Source organism: Rhinopithecus bieti, unplaced genomic scaffold, assembly GCF_001698545.2.
Source record: "Rhinopithecus bieti isolate Rb0 unplaced genomic scaffold, ASM169854v2 scaffold_1561, whole genome shotgun sequence".
In the NCBI taxonomy this organism is placed as follows: Eukaryota; Metazoa; Chordata; class Mammalia; order Primates; family Cercopithecidae; genus Rhinopithecus; species Rhinopithecus bieti.
The window spans coordinates 936,138-953,167 of NW_016803640.1; the positions used below are offsets into that span (position 1 = coordinate 936,138).

Sequence of the window (17,030 nt, forward strand, 5' to 3'; positions counted from 1 at the left end):
AAAAAAAAAAAAAAAAAAAAAAAAAAAATAGAAACTAGAAGAGCAAAATTAAAACTGCTTCTTGACCCCACCTTTCGTAGGTATATGGTCATTTGATAATCATCCATGGACTACAGGTAGGATGAAAAGTGTTTTCAAACTTTATTTGACCATAGAACTTTTTTTCCACATAGCATCTACAGAGACCGGAGTTCTGTAACTATGTTTTGAGATTTGCCTGCTTTTCTCACGTTCTTCTCTTCCTAGGAAATTCAACATGATTTCACAGTCTTTATTACATTAAGTTCAAATCTCTCTCTTTTTTTTTTCATGCCCTACCTGACATGATTCTGCTCTATTGTGCTACCTACTATTATTAGTTCATTTTCACACTGCTATAACGAACTGCCCAAGACTAGGTAATTTATAAAGGAAAGAGGTTTAATTGACTCACAGTTTAGCCTGGCTGGGGAGGCCTCAGAAACTTGCAACCATTGTAGAAGGTGAAGGGGAAGCAAGACACCTTCTTCACAAGGGGGCAGGAATGAGAAATGAATGCAGGACTTACAAAACACTTATAAATCCATCAGATCTCATGAAACACTTATAAAACCATCAGATCAAGGACTTATAAAACCATCAGATCTCATGAAAACTCACTCACTATCACAAGAACAGCATGGGGGAAACTGTCCCCATGATTCAATTACCTCCACCTGGTCTCTCCTTTGACACGTGGGGATTATGCACATTATGGAGATTACAATTCAAGATGAGATTTTGGGTGGGGACACAGCCAAACCATATCATTACTCAAGCTTATACTCCTGTCTCTACAACACCCATGTTAGTTGTCAGGAAGCCTTTTCCCTGAACTCCTACATGAACAACACCTACAACTCCTAACACCTACATTAATAATACAAAACCTCCACAGATCCATGCCTTTGCTCATTACATTCTCCTTTCCTGGAATGAATTTTTTGGCACAATACTCAAATTTGAAACTCAGTTTCAACCTTCTTTTTTCAGATTGGGTTCCCTCAAAATATACCTAAAAAAGAGGATTTTTGTGAAAGTGGTTTATTAGGAAGGGTCAAGAAAAAAAATAAGGGAGGAAGGAAGTGGGGCCTGGGTGAGAAGGGGGCCAAGTAAGGGTATGAGATGGAGTGAGGTCCCAGGAACTGTTGCTTTGGCTCAGTCTCAAAGGGAAGCTTTGGAGACAGTGTTGATTACATTCGATCTGCCTCATTCAGGGACAAAAGCCCAGGTATTACTGGGTATTGATTACGGGCTGTGCCTGGTGGGAAGGGACGTACATTCACATACATTTCCAGCGTCTCTCTGCCAAAGACACTTGAGTGCTAGCTGTTGGGAATGGAAGCACACGGAGCCTGTGAGAGCAAAACTGGTAAAGCGATACCAGGATAGGTAGATGAAGGACTGAGAGCATAACCTACAGCTTCCATGTACTCTTCTCTAACAGGTCATTTCTCTGTTGAATGAAATTCTGATAAACTCATTGCTAGCATTACTTGGTTTTGCACTTACTTGCTATTTCCACGTATATGTTTTCTAAATTATTCAATATTGTAAGCTCTTTCTGAGCATTGTTCATGGATGATAATGCTCTTATAACTAGGCATTCCTGAGTATATTCATTCATTCATGTAAGAAACATATTTCCAAACAAAAATTAGGCTTTGTGTATCAAAACTATGAGTATGTTACTGATATGTCTCCAACCCTCATTGTCTAATGGGAGAAGTAAGGTAGATATAGGGATTTCTCTTAAATCAGTGTTTAAGGGAAAATGATTAATTGTATTTACCACTTAGTAGGAATTGAACTGGCTGAGCTTAAGAAACAAGTTGAGTCCCATTCCTATTAGGTACCATATTCACTATTTTTGTGATGGATTTACAAAAGCCCAAATCTCAGCATTACACAATGTACTCATGTAACAGACCTATACACGTATTCCCTGAACCTAAATAAAAAAAGAAACAAGTTGATTTCCCTTGCTCCATATGTTGATCATTTTAACTTATGAAGCAGACTCTCTTATATAAAAATTAATAAGTTTTTTATATCACATATATATTTGATGTGAAGTGAGTTATCAATGCAATTTGGAATTAAAGAATCTGTACAGCATCACCACTTACTCTGTGATCCTGGATGGACTGAAAACCTTATTTTTATCTCTAACACATACTGAGGGTAATAATAATTTTTCTCTTCTTTATCTTTGCTTTGAAGATTAAATGTGACTATAATGTATAAAAAGACTTTATAAATCATAAAGCACTATGATGATTTTAGCAATCATAGTAAGAATATGTAGAGGCAGAGAGCTGTGATAACCTTCCACACCCATCATAAGGGACAGAGGCAGCACTTCTATCATAACAGACAGGTTACAAATAGAAAAGCACAACAAATTTATTTAAACAAAATTTTATGTGACACAGGACCCTTCAAAAATGAAGACCAAAAGACCCAGGGAAAACTCTCCATTTTTATGCTTAGGTTCAATGAAGAATGGACAGCCATGTAGAAATGTGCTTGAACAAAAGAGTATGCTCTAATGGCAATAGATTAAAGGGGAACCCAGAGAGTGCTGTGTATTCAGATTCTCCTTGGCTTCTCTGTGTAGCATTCCTTCTCCCCAGTTGCAGGACAGGACTTGTCTGGGATGAGGGTCTTATGACTTACTTTCAGGCAAAGTGGGTCACAGAATTTATGGTCAGATCTCACACAGAAAAGTGGGAAAGTCAGAATGCCTTTCTTACTTCTAAGGCCCTCCAAAAATGCTTTGGGGTGGCGTTTTCTGAGCCCTGACCTATATTATACAAATAAATAGAAGATTGTTGTTTTTACTCAAGAGCAAATAATGTTAGAGTCCAGCTAAAATGATTTTCTTCAGAAGCCAAAATCTCTTAATGAACTCAAAATAGTAAGTTGATTTTCACTGATTTACAATTTTTATAACCATAAAATATTAATAGCTAGCATGTAATGGCTGAGTAAAAGATAGGTTCCCGCTTAAAAGCTCACTTTGGTAATCTATCTGTTGTTTCAGGCTGAATGTTTCAAATTCTTTTGCCTTCCCATATCATTTCTCTTTTTATCATTAAGGTAGCTTTTAGCATGAGAGACTCTAAATTGCTAATTAATTAAAATTGCTGCCCAGTTCCATTCAGCTGCTTATATAGCCCACATTGAGCTTTGCAGCTGGGTGAGTGCGACCCCCGAATATCAATCTCATAATTGGCTGCACGATGTTACGCCTCTCAAATATGAAGAACACTGAACCAAATGAAAAACAGAAAGTCTCATTTTTTTCTATACTAATTTGGCATATAGATTTATATCACATTTAACCTGTACAAGAACTCTTTGAAATCAATATTTAGGACATGTATTCTGGATTTTGACTTTCTCTGTTCTATATAGGAAACATTCTTCTCTTGATGCCTGAGAGAGGACAGCAAAATAGTGCTACTGCTAATCTGGGCTTTCTGGCTCATTGCCAACAGAAAGGAAAGCAGCACAGGCTGCTGAGCAGTGTCTGGCAGCCATGCACAAGTCCTTCAACACCTTTGCAGGGAGCTTGAATTCTATGGCTGTCCACAGTGCCGTGCTCTCTCAAGGGAAGCCAGCATTCTCAGACTTCCTTAGCGGAAAAATGGCCTCCCAAACTTGAGAAGGAAAAGTCCTGAATTGTCTGCATCGTGAATGTCCTGTTCAATCTCTGCCAGAAAATCTAATAACAATAGTTACATTTTAGTACGCATTCGCATCAGGCGTGAAACTATGACATGCTATGTGCTTTTTCTTATTCATTCCCTAAATTAATTCTAGCAGTAGATATCATTTTGATCCCATTTACAATTAAGGAGAATGGGGTTTAGAGATTATAATAATTTCTCATATTGGGTCAGGTTTCCCTGAAACAGAAACAGAGATGAGGATTCCAGGACAAGTGCTTTATTAAGAAAGTGCTTCCAGGAGAAACCAGTAGGAAAATGAGAGAAGTTGGGCAGGGAGGAGAAACAGAGAATGAAAGGCAGAGAGATTGAGAAAATGAAGGTTTCCAACCAGAATCAGGTCCATCACCACGAAAATACTGACAGCTATTTTTTTTTTCACTAAGGAAAACACAGAAGCTTTTAAACTGCAGACTCTGTTGAATTCTGTAAAAATCAACTCTGCACTTTCGTTGTCTATCTTGAAGTGGCACCAAAAAATAAGAACTCATCCCATGAGTTGGTTAGCTACCCTCAATGCATCTGTAAATTGACTATTTAGATTAACACTGCTTTGGAACAAAGAGATCTTTCTCAAGATCTTCAATGTTTTTAAAGTACATACATAGAATTTGAATAACTTAAGACCTTCAGTGTCAGTCTTTTAAAAAAAGCATAAGTAAAAATATTTGCAGATAGGCTCCAAAACAGTTTCTTCTTAAGAAGAATAATTAATTATTAAACTTGTCGGTACCAGATTATTTACATATTGTGGCTTGTTTTGACTCAATTTTGTAGCCATGTTCTCTGCTGTGATATTCAGGTTTTTTTTTTTTTTTTTTTTTTTTTTTTTTTTTCCACTCTATTTTTAAACGATGTAGTTTCAAGGTCTCAGTGTAGCCTTAGTCTATCAGCGCGGAGAAGTTCTGGCGTGGAGGTTGTCCCTCACCGAACACAGTGATTTGTTAAGGCTCATTCTGGGGCATGTAAATTCCTAGGTACTTCCCATTCTTTGTATTGGCAGGCAAAGGAGGCTTCTAAAGTCCGAGGACACTCCTGCGGAGGAAATGGTATAGATGCTGGCAATTCAAGGGGAAGTTCAGTGAAGGAGACCTGGGGTGATCGACATCCCCCTAAGTAGCCATGGAGCTAAAATATAGCAAAGCTGAGATTTCAGCCAAGCTCTTCTCTGTCTCCAAAGCTCAGGAATTTTAACTACCATCCTGAATGTGAGCCAAAAGTGGCCTGGCACACGGACAATCAGGGTAATGGAGGGTCTGTGTATTGTGTCCATGAGGTGCTGCTGACAAACGTTAATGATAAGCATCCTAGAGTAGGGAAAGCTAGAGACAGAAAATAAAGTAGCCATGAATTATTTTGAGGGCCGTCAAGACCTTAGAAGCAGGAGTTGTTCTGAACTAGGTTGTTCCCAAGTGCAGGTTCTCACTCATAGGTGGGAGTTCAACAATGAGAACACATGGACACATGGAGGGGAATGTTATGCAACAGGGCCTGTGGAGGGGTGGTGGACAAGGGGAGGGATAGCATTAGGAGAAATACCTGATGTAGATGACGGGTTGATGGGTGCAGCAAACCACCATGGCACCTGTATACCTATGTAAAAAACCTGCACATTCTGCACATGTATCCCAAAACTTAAAGTATAATGATAAAAAAAAAAAAAAAAACTTTAAAAAAAGGATACAGGGAAATAAAATGAAGCTTGATAAAAGCAAGTGTTTTAGGGCAGTAAGACTTTTTCAGTTATTGAATCAACAGTTTCTAAAAAAAAAAATGGCCATACTTCACATTTTCAGTCTAGAATATCATCTGTCAATAATGTCCATTGCATGGGAATTGAACTATGAGACAGAATTCTAAAGTCTTCTGATTTTCTAAAATGAGGACTAGTTTAGAGGAGCCATTTGACTTGCTGCCTTGGCATTTCTAGACATAAATGTTATGGTATATTACAACTATATCCCATTATTTTAATGCAGAAATCAAATGTACTAACTTCTAGTTGAAATGTAAAACTTAAAAACAGTCAAGTGTACTGTTTACTCCCCATCACCTTTACCATCACATCTGTTGCTTTGTAATAAGCAAATAAGCCAAGAGTCAGGACTGCTGCATTAGGGAACTGGGTATCTGCAAATGCCCTATAAATTGTGTAGAATAAATTTGGACAAAATTAAAGCTACAGCATTTAAAAATAGAGTTAAAAAAGGCCGGGCACGGTGGCTCAAGCCTGTAATCCCAGCACTTTGGGAGGCCAAGATGGGCGGATCATGAGGTCAGGAGATCGAGACCATCCTGGCTAACATGGTGAAACCCCGTCTCTACTAAAAATACAAAAAAAAACTAGCCGGGCGCGGTGGCGGCGCCTGTAGTCCCAGCTACTCCGGAGGCTGAGGCAGGAGAATGGCATGAACCTGGGTAGGCGGAGCTTGCAGTGAGCCTAGATCTGGCCACTGCACTCCAGCCTGGGCGACAGAGCGAGACTTTGTCTCATGTCCATACAAAAACAAAAAAAAGAAACGTAGCGTTCAAAAAACTGACTATCACAATCACAGCAGATAACATCGGCTACAAAACTGAGTCAACAACCCCAATAATAATCTGTACAGACACGTTTCATAATTCCTTCTTCTTAAGAGACTATTCTTCGCGCTCCCCCAGTATGCCTCCTTATGCTTTTACGTTTTTCAAAAGGCTAACACTGACGGTTTAAATTATTCAAATTCCTTATTGTTCTTTACTTAAAACTTAAAATCTTGAGAAAGAGTTCTTTGTTCCAAACTCAACAATATAGTGTTCTCTAATAGTCCATTACCGGTACATTGGGGGCCGTTAACCAACTCATGGCTGAGTTCGTTATTTTTTTAGTGACACTTCGCCAACTGCCAGGAAAGCACAGAGTTGACTTTTTTACGAGTTCCACAGAGTCTGAAGTTTAAAAGCTTCTATGATTTCCTAATGAAAAAATAGCTGTCAATATTTCTTGGCGATGGATCTGATTCTAGTTGGAGGCATTTATTTTCTCAATCTCTCTGCCCATTCTCTCTGTTTCTCCTCCTTGTCTCTCTATGCTTCTTCTCTCTTATCTTGCTTTCTAGATTACTTAAAGACGAGAAATCGTCCCTGTGAAAAATATTATCAGATTTTCTCTTCCTGGCCAAAACAAGGGTTCACAGTCAGATTTAGGCAGTTAATATGCCGGAATTCCAAGAAGGTTGTTTTTTTTTTCCTTCCTAATAGAAAATATGATACCTGTCAGCAAGTTCCATTTAATAAATGGCCGGCGGGCTCACTGTAATATTCTTCTAGTTCCTATTGCAGGTAAGATTTTCTACATTTTTGGTGAGTCATAGATTTTACAATCAATTATCCTGGTTTGAAGTGTCCAGTGAGACCCATTTCTCTGTGTACAGATGCTGCTCGTTGGCCGGGCGCGGTGTGGCTCCAAGCCTGTAAATCCCAGCACTTTGGGAGCGAGAGCGGGCGATCACGAGGTCAGGAGATCGAGACATCCTGGCTAACACGGTGAAACCGCGCTCTACTAAAATGAACAAAAACTAGCGGGCGAGGTGGCGGCCCGCCTGTAGTCCACCAGCTCTCGGGGAGGCTGAGCAGGAGAATGGCCGCTAACCCGCGAGTAAACCGGAGGCGGGCTTGCTCTTGCAGTGAGCTGAGACTGGCCCACTTGCACTCAGTCTGGGTCGACAGAGCGATGAGCGAGGAGCGAAGAGACTTGGCGCTGGCTCTCAAAAAAAAAAAAACACACACAAAAAAAAAAAAACACCAAACAACAAAAAAAAAAAAAAGATGCTGCTGTTGCTTGATGTTGCCATATAATCTTTTGGCGTGCATTGATTCATTATTGTGTCACCCTGCCTTCTTTCATTGCTCTGATGGAAAGACAATCGACTTGCTTTTACCTCCTCTTACCTATGAAGGTGGAAGGGGGTGAGCCATTACTACATTTCATATATCACTGCACCATTCTACTAGCACAATTAAACTAGATTTGAGAAACAATAAGAACAATAGTTTTCTTCCAGACACTCTAATAGCAGCATTTTGCTAATTGGCTACTAGAATGTTCTTAACTTTATCCTAGCATATCAACCCTTAGGAAGGGAACTAATCATGTTTTCATACTGCTTGCTTTACAGTGATGTATACACGTCTTTGCTGATATTCCTATTGTGGTCTGCAGACGGTGCTGGCCCTGTTTTCCATTTTGTTTCCCATTGACTCATGAGCCACTGCCTTGAATTGGTGTGACTTCTCCGTTCTCATCCTTTATCACTTGAGACTTTCCCAGTTCATCTTTTCTTTCAGGTCTTACCTATTTCTCTGGATCTCTTTCTCAAGCTCCCTCCTCCACCTTGTCTATCTTGTTCAGTTTCACTTCCTTTCCTTTCCTTCGGCCAGTCTTATTTCAACCTCAATAAATTTAACTCACCTTTTGTGAATACACTGTTTTTTCTTTGGGTTTTCAATTTTTTTTTCTCTGTAAGTTTATTCAATGAAAAATAATCCTTTCCAATTTTACTGAGGTGGTTGACCACGTCCACGTCCAAATCCACCTCTAAACTGGAATTCGGTTGCCGACCCAGCCCCAGTCTCAGCTTTCTTTTAGGTACCAGGGGGCACAGCACTCCGCCTGTAGGTTTCTCTGTCGGCGTACCCTCTTGTGAGTCTTGCAGGTCGCTTTCCCTCCAGACCTTTAGGCCGAGGTCTGCCAGTCTCTGGACGGCTGCGCACAATCTCTGGGGGCAGGTGAAGGTAATCACGGAGATACTGGATACCCTCACTGGTGAGGTCACAGTAGAAATGTCTCCAGGCAAACTGTTCCTTCACGTAGCCTCGGGACTTCAGAGACTGCATGGCCTTCATGAGTGAACGTTGGGCACATTCTTATCTGCCCGGTCCGGCTACTTAGGCATGTGGACATCCTTCTTGGCCACCGTGACTCCTTCCTTAAAAAAGAGTTCATAAGTGGCAATCTGGTTTTTCTTAGGCATCAACATCTTGGTGGCTGTAGGGTCTGGGGCCGGGGCTGGAAATAACTTTTTTTAAATAAGTATTTATTATTTCAATATTTCAACCATACAGCAAGTACATTAAGTGATATAACACTCTTGTGCATAACTACCTTAATATTATGAAATATTTTTTCTGGAAAACTTTGAAAGAATCAATTAAACATTACATATAGATTTGTGAGTCTGTATTTTCTTCAATTTTATCCACTCCCTTTCTTCTATTCATGGAAGTAAGCACTATTATTAAATCAGGACTTATTCTCTCATTAGCATTTGCTATATATTTATGCATATGTAAATTTTATGGTGCTTTTTGCAATTTTAAACTGTATATAAAGTGTGTTATATCTAACTTTTTCCACTCCACATTATGTTTTTAGATTTATTCATGTTGACAGATATAGCAGTAATTCATTTGTTTTGACTGCTGCGAAATATTCCCTGGTGTGAATATATCATGATGTATTTATGTGTTTTCAAGTTAATAAAACTTTAAGTTATGTCGAATTTGTTGCTTTTATTGACAAGGCTGCAAAGAACTTTCTTGTATATGTCTTTTTATGTACATGCAGATTTCCCCAAGGCTTGGGATGTGACTATCTTCATATATACTAGTGTCATTTTGCTCTCTTCTGTGGCTGCACTGACTTACGCTTCTACTCTTGAAGTGCAGTAGGGAACAGAGACCAGCGTGTGAGCACTTTGTCCTTTATGAGTTACTCCTATAATGTACATAAACCAAGGAGGTAACATGGAAGGGTGGACTTCAAAAAGCAAGACAAATGGCTGAAGTTCTGCTATGGATAATTGTATGAGTAGTGTAACTAAATGTATAGCCTAATTGTAAAGACAACTTTGAACACCAATGTTGGTAGGCATAAAATACAGTAGAGACCATACAACTGATAACAATTCAATTTACCAGGCAAATAGAAAGCTGGAAGCTTCATGTTGGTCTTTGAGAGGTATACTATCCTCTTCCTAAAAGTATTTCTCCTTTTTACAGACAGGCCTATGGCATATTTGCTTTTGCACCTTTTAACATCTTTCTACATCAATAGAGACCTTGCCTAATTCCTTACACTAAGGCCCTAATTTAATAAGCTCTGTCCAGACTTTTGGAATATAGGGCTTCATATTATCTGGTTAGAATCAACAGTAGTTTTTCCATTCAAAAGATATGGAGTGCCTGATAAGTGCTACTTTTCTAGGCCCTAAAGATTTGTCAATGAACAAAACAGAAAGCCTCCTAGCACACACAGAGCTTACAATTTAGTGGGGAGAAAAATACAAAAGAGGGGAACACAATAATTTCAGGTAGCGTGAAAGTGTGAAGCATACCAAGGAAATACAACTGATCTGAGAATGTCTGGGACCGGTTTATGAACACCTTCCATAAGCCAATGACATGGCATCAATTTACCAATCTTGTACACAATGCAAGGTGCTAGAAATAGAGTCTTTATCTTTTGAAGTTGATTTGAGATGATAACAGTGTTACTCACATGAGGGATTTTGATGTCATCAGATGATCATATGATGTAATTGTCACTGCAGTAGTTAAATATTTATTTAAGTAAAATACAAACAATCTAGAAGTTGCAAAAAAGAAATTGTAAAAGCTTCAACACAAGAGAGTTCACACATCACACAAGAAAAGTAACCAGGACACAAGGTAGGCTATGTTGGCTAACAAATGAGAAGTGCACCCTTGAGAACTAAAGGAGCCTAGAAGAAAACATGTCACTTCGAGGTTGTCAAGAAAGAATTCCAGAAGAAGCTATGATTTAGGCTTGAAGAATGATTGTTATTTGATATTGAGATTATAAACCTGGATGGGTGTGGCATTATACTTCTCTATAAAATTAATTCATTCACTCTGACAGCTTTTCTCTTCTTGCCCCAGATTCCATTCTGACTTAACTGAACTTCCAGTTAGCATCTGCTTATTAGGCCTGATCTCTTGCCTGGAATGGTCTTGAATTGTTCCTCCTTGTCTCTTCCTGGCCTTGTGGTTTTTTTACTTCTATTATGGTGGGCGGATCTGGAATTCCTCTGTGCCCCAAATCACCTGCGTGCTGCCAGGCGTGTCCTAAAATGGCTTTTCTCTTCCCTTCTGTTACTTGGCACAGCCACAATCAATGTGTAGAAAAAGACTCACACAAAGAAAAACAAAATCATAGTGATTTTCTCTGGCTTTAGAAACAATTCTCTTGGTAGCAATCTTCCTTTAGAGTTCTGTTTTCTATTCTTAATAGTGACCTTGACACATTTCTTTCCATTTCATTGTTTGTTTGTTTGTTTAAAGAATGCAGGAATCTGTTGTTAAAAGCCCCCCATCCCATGTCTAAGTAATAAGTAATCTCAATATTATATTCCATCTCATATAATAAAATTTGACTTCCAAAAAAAAAAAAAAAAAGAATGCAGGAACAAAACAAAGGAATCAACACATTTTATCGCATTGACAATTAAGAAACACAGGTTCAAAGGAAAGGTTAGTTTGGAAGACAGTTTGAGAAAAAATTTTTTTAAAAAATGAATGGATATGTTAGGAATTCCATAAAAAGGAAAAACAACCAAAGGAAACTATGACACTAGAATACATATAATTCTAAATAACAGCAACTGGAAAACATAGACCCTAATTTAGTAGCATTTATAATTTTTCTAAAAATAACTCAGAACACCTTTCAGTACCAGATTATGTTTCAGGAACTTAATTTTAAAAAAATACTGTTTTATTTACTCAACCTATTTGTGACTTTTGAGCAACACAATAATCATTGCAAAACAGAGTATGAACTGAATTTCCACCTTTGAACTTCTGACTTGTGGTCTAGAATACAGACAGACATTCAGACAAACCATCACTGGAATATGATCCTTAACTGAGGCAGCTCAACTAAGGATCATAGAGGGCAGCTGGGAGGGAGTACAGTAAAATAGAACCTGCATATATTCTCTCTGGGGAATAACACCCTATTCCTAGGGTTGCTTCAGAAATTTTTGGCATATTTTCGCTTTTACATTACAATTAAAATTTTAAAGCTAGAGTTACTAACTCTGAAACTTTTCAATATTCCTTCTTTAGAAAATGCAATCCAGTTTTCTTCTTCACTCCTCTTGCTTCATCTGCTCATTTTTTCTAACTGCCTTCCACCCAATTCTGATTTCTCATCATGTACTCAAATCTCTCACTCCTTCTTCCAGGCTTTATGTTCTAGGCTGAGAGACAGGGTGTAGACCATGTTTTCTATTTTACTGTATTCTCTATCCAGTGATATCATTTATTTAGCTCTGTGTCCCCACCCAAATCTCACCTTGGATTGTAATTCCTATAATCCCCATGTGTCAAGAGTGGGACCAGGTGAAGGTAATTGAATCATGGCGGCAGTTTTCTCCATGCTGTTCTCATGATAATGAGTGAGTCTCACGAGATCTGATGGTTTCATGAGTGTCTGGCATTTCCCCTGCTTGCACTCATTCTCTCTCCAGCCGCCCTGTGAACAGGTGCCTTCCACCATGATTGTAAGTTTCCTGAGGCTTCCCCAGCCATGCAGAACTGTGAGTCAATTAAATCTCTTTTCTTTATAAATCACCCAGTCACAGGTAGTTCTTCATACCAGCCTGAGAACAGACTAATACACACAGCTGTAGTGCCTAGTGCAGGGTTCTGCTAAAAGAAGTCCTGTTGACAAAATGCCCAAAGTTTCTAAAACCACCATAGTGACAAGATGTTATTGCGATGCTATATTCTTATGGATTTCAGAAAGAAATCACGGGAACTGATTAAACAGCGACTGTATTTTCACTGCGGAATCACCTCCGTGAGAATCAGTGGGAAGTAAATTACAGGAAAGAAACCTGCAGAGAAAGTTATTCTTGATTAGACATCACTTTCACTGACCTCTCCAAGGGAAGCCCAGTGCTCAGCAGTAGCACATTTTGACACAGAGCACAGGAACTGTGTGAGTTAGGGCTGAAGGAAAAATAACTGGTTACAGGAATTGCTTTGGGATTCTATTTTAGCATGAGCAGAAAGCCTAAGAATTCATTCGCAGGTTGGTATTTTAGAAGGGAAATACAAACTTGTCATATAAGATAATACTGCTTTCCAAACAGAAGCCTCCTGTCAATGTATTGATCTTTTTTTGAAAACATATCATTTACTTTCTAATTGTTTTAAGTACAAAATTCCTACATAAATGATTCATTATTGCTGTAAGATACAGACAATACACAAATGTACAAACTAAAATGCTGTATTTCCCTTCTGTTCTTCCCCTCGAAGGCAACCCCCATTAATTAACATATACTATTCTTGTCTTTCATTTCTCCATATATGCCATATACAATCAATTTAAAAAATATAAAGAGACTAGATACAAAATTTGTATTACTCTATACTGGGAGATATTGTTCCTATTTTATAGAAAAAGAAAGCCTTTGACTGTAGTTGATCATCTCAAGCCACTGAGCACAGAAAAGTGAAAAAAGCTGAGATTCAAAATTCCTTATGTCACATTCAAGGCTCCTCTGTATATTCTCTCTTCTTTAAATGTTACTGCCCATTACAGGACAGGCCCATTTTAAAATGTTGATTCACACCAGAAAGGCTATTTACATTAAGAGAGCAATAGAGTCTCTATTGGCATAAAATAACAATTTAGTACCTTATAAGGACATATGTATATAAAATCAATAGTATATTCTACACCAGTGGTTCTCAATATATAGTTCCTTGACAATTAGCATCAACATCCCCAGAAACTTGTTAGAAAAGTAAATTCACGAGCCTCACCCAAGACCTACTGAATCAGGATATCTGGGGTTAGGGAGCAGCAATCTGGCTTTAATAAACCCTCTGGGTTATTCTGATGTGCATTCAAACTTGCGAACCACAGTTTTATCCAGTAAACTGGAAAAAGATAAAAAAGTTGCTATTTAAATCTAAAGAACTACCTATTTGAACCTTTGTGCTGAAATATCTTCCTATTGAGGTCAAAAGATATACCCCTACAGAGATCAAAAGACAGCTTTCTCACTTGAAATACTAGCAGCTGCTCTTCGTCTGGTCTAGTCCTGGCTTATTGCTTCCAGGTATAGTAGTAGAATTTTGTTTCCCTTAAAGTATTCTTTATATTTCTTGCTATTGTGAAAATTACTTTTTAAAATTATTCTCAATATATTTCTCTATGATTTCTCATTTCCCACATAAGAACATGAAATAATTTTATACTTTTACTGAATAATTTAACTCTGGAAGCTAAAATAAAATAGATAACAAACAAATGAATTCAAAATAAAATAAAATTTCCAAAATCCTAAATGCAAATAATGCCAAGCAAGATGTTTACCTTTTGGTGACTAACTGATAAAAACCTACTTCAGGTGAATGGAGGAGGAGCATGAATAACTAGAGTGAGAACACAGACTATTGTTCAAAAACTTTTCTCACAACATGTCATGACTTGAACCAGCCTTGAACTTGGTTGCTACTCTCTTCACCACTGTGACAGAGACCTGAGATTTTACTCACAACATCATTTTTTGGCTCAGCATTTATTTAAGGGATCTCAGAGATGTGGGGGGCCTCCTGGATACGCTATCATCAACCTGATGTGAAAAATGATATGAAGGAGAGAGTCCATTAATAGCTGTTTCTGTTAAGTTAGAGGAATTTTGACTTGTTGAATGTGAATATTGTCATCCCCCCAAAAATTAGTTGTTGAGCAATGAATGATCAAATCTACAAGAAACCCAGATAATGAACATCATATATCTTTCTTCTATGGGAATAAACAAGTCAAATATATGTGGTCTGATAAATTTTGATATGCTTTCTTTCCAGGTGAATAAAATCCAAGGTAATATTTGGGAGCAGTATTTCTCCAAGGAAGCAGTATTTCACTGAGGAAGCTGGTGATATAGAGCTCTCTGAATGAAATTATAACAGTAGAAAATCTGTACCATACAACATAACATAATATAATCATATTGCTGCTTGGAAAAAGATTAATCATTAATCACAGTACAATTTTTAATTAAAAGAAGGTGGGAACTAGATGAAAAAAATTGGGGATGTTCAGTAAGCTAGTGATCAAAGCCAAACACTAAATTAAAATGTTTTGTATGAAAGTATGAATCTGCTTATGCAGATTATCCCACTGAATTATTCCACCATCTGCAGAATTCATGCCTTTTTGCTTGACTCATTTGTTACAAGTAGCTTATCAACAATAGCACCCAATATTAACATAAATGCGTGATTCTTGAATGATGATAGAATGAGACAATTGGAAAGTCCTACCCTTTTGGAAAAGTTAAACCAGCACTAGGTTTTCATGCTATGCATTACAGTATCAGTGAGACTGTTTCTTTTAAGAAATTCAGCAATATCTCTTACCCCTAAACAAACAGCAAATGTTGATGGTATCATAGAGAACGTTGAAACATTTGAGGATGCTCAGCTTTGTTGATCTAGTCATAATTTCAATGTAGAACATGCAGAAAGTTGGAAGCCTGTTGAATGAGAAATCTGTACTGCTGGTGGTGGTCACATGTACTCATACTAAGAAAATTTTAGAAATCACATTTTTATTTAAAACATATTGTAAAACATAATTACAAAGGATGGATACTCACAATATGATGCCTGAATTGTGCATCATATGCACATATTAAAATGGTATAATGGTATAATATATGCATGAATTATACAAGATGTGCATGTACCAAATTATATATATAAAAGATATATAAAATTATATTTATAATGATATAATATGTGCATGTATCAAATTATTATGATAACAGACTTACTACTTCTTTAGCTTTTATTTATATGATAATTATTCAGAAAATATTTGGGTAAGTTTTTATAGATGGAATATATATTGTTGATCTCTGTGAGTTATGTTTCTCTAGTTTGGGGAAATAATTTGAGCAGATAAGTGTGATTAGGAAGATTTTTGTCTACATATCTATCTCTCTCTTCACCTATTCAGCTTTCCAGCTATCTAACATTTACCTTTATATGTATATTTGAGATATTAATAATGAAAGTCCCTTTGTAAGATTCCAGATTTCCTTCTAAAAGTGCAGAATCTATAAGAGGTCATACTTTAATAAAAATTACCTTTGGTGAAGTCAAAACTTAAATCCATATTGCAGACTTTGGATAGCCAGAATTCTATATGAAGCCATAGAAAACTAGAGGGCACATGCAGAAACAATACAGAAAAAAATTCGCAGTATGTTAATAATGAAATTACTCTAACCTTGCATTTTTTTTCAGGTCCCGAATAAAGCAAGTGTTTGAGAATACTAAAATTTCTACCACGTGCTGCCTTAAGCATGACCCTTATTGAGAAATGGTGATATCTCTTCTAGATCAACAGGATTGATGGTGAACTGTAATTTCTAAAAGGCAAAGTTGCATTGTAAAATTGCTAAATGTTGCAAATAAGGATATTAGAGAAGCTATTTGGTCACAGTAGAATGGAGATTTCTGTTAACATTCAATGGAAGGTTCACATTAGAGGTTATCTCAGAGAGTTCAAGGTACTATTCTTTTAGAAACTCACTATGACCCTCTACTGTAATTAGTGAGTCCAAGATACCTGAGGGAAATCTAAATTTGTGATAGTTCTGGTAGGCCTTTGTAGTCAAAAGTGGGGAGAAGTTGAAAGTTTGGATGAGACTGATGTCTACTGTTATTGATATATTTTGTCCATTAATAGAAACAAAACAGATATTTTGTTCATTAATAGTAACAGATGGAGAAAATGTCACAGACTGAAGACCAGTAGAACAGTTGTAAAGCATAGACATAAAATTGTATTCTATACAGCTCAATTTAGAAGAGTTCATTATATCAGAAGAAAACCAAACAATAAAAATTAAATAGAACGGGGAAGAAAAGGCAGGAAAACAACACATTAAGAATATCTGAGGCCGGGCGCGGTGGCTCAAGCCTGTAATCCCAGCACTTTGGGAGGCCGAGACGGGCGGAGCACGAGGTCAGGAGATCGAGACCATCCTGGCTAATACGGTGAAACCCCGTCTCTACTAAAAAATACAAAAAACCAGCCGGGCGACGAGGCGGGCGCCTGTAGTCCCAGCTACTCGGGAGGCTGAGACAGGATAATGGCGTCAACCAGGGAGGCGGAGCTTGCAGTGAGCTGAGAGCCGGCCACTGCACTCCAGCCTGGGCGGCAGAGCAAGACTCCGTCTCAAAAAA

At 37.7% G+C, this 17,030-nt stretch overlaps 1 pseudogene; it reads right to left on the reverse strand.

The window, feature by feature from the left end:
- LOC108542016 (40S ribosomal protein S10 pseudogene) overlaps positions 1–8,770 on the reverse strand; it is a 25,892-nt pseudogene extending 17,122 nt beyond the window's left edge.
- Positions 8,771–17,030: the final 8,260 nt, after the last annotated feature.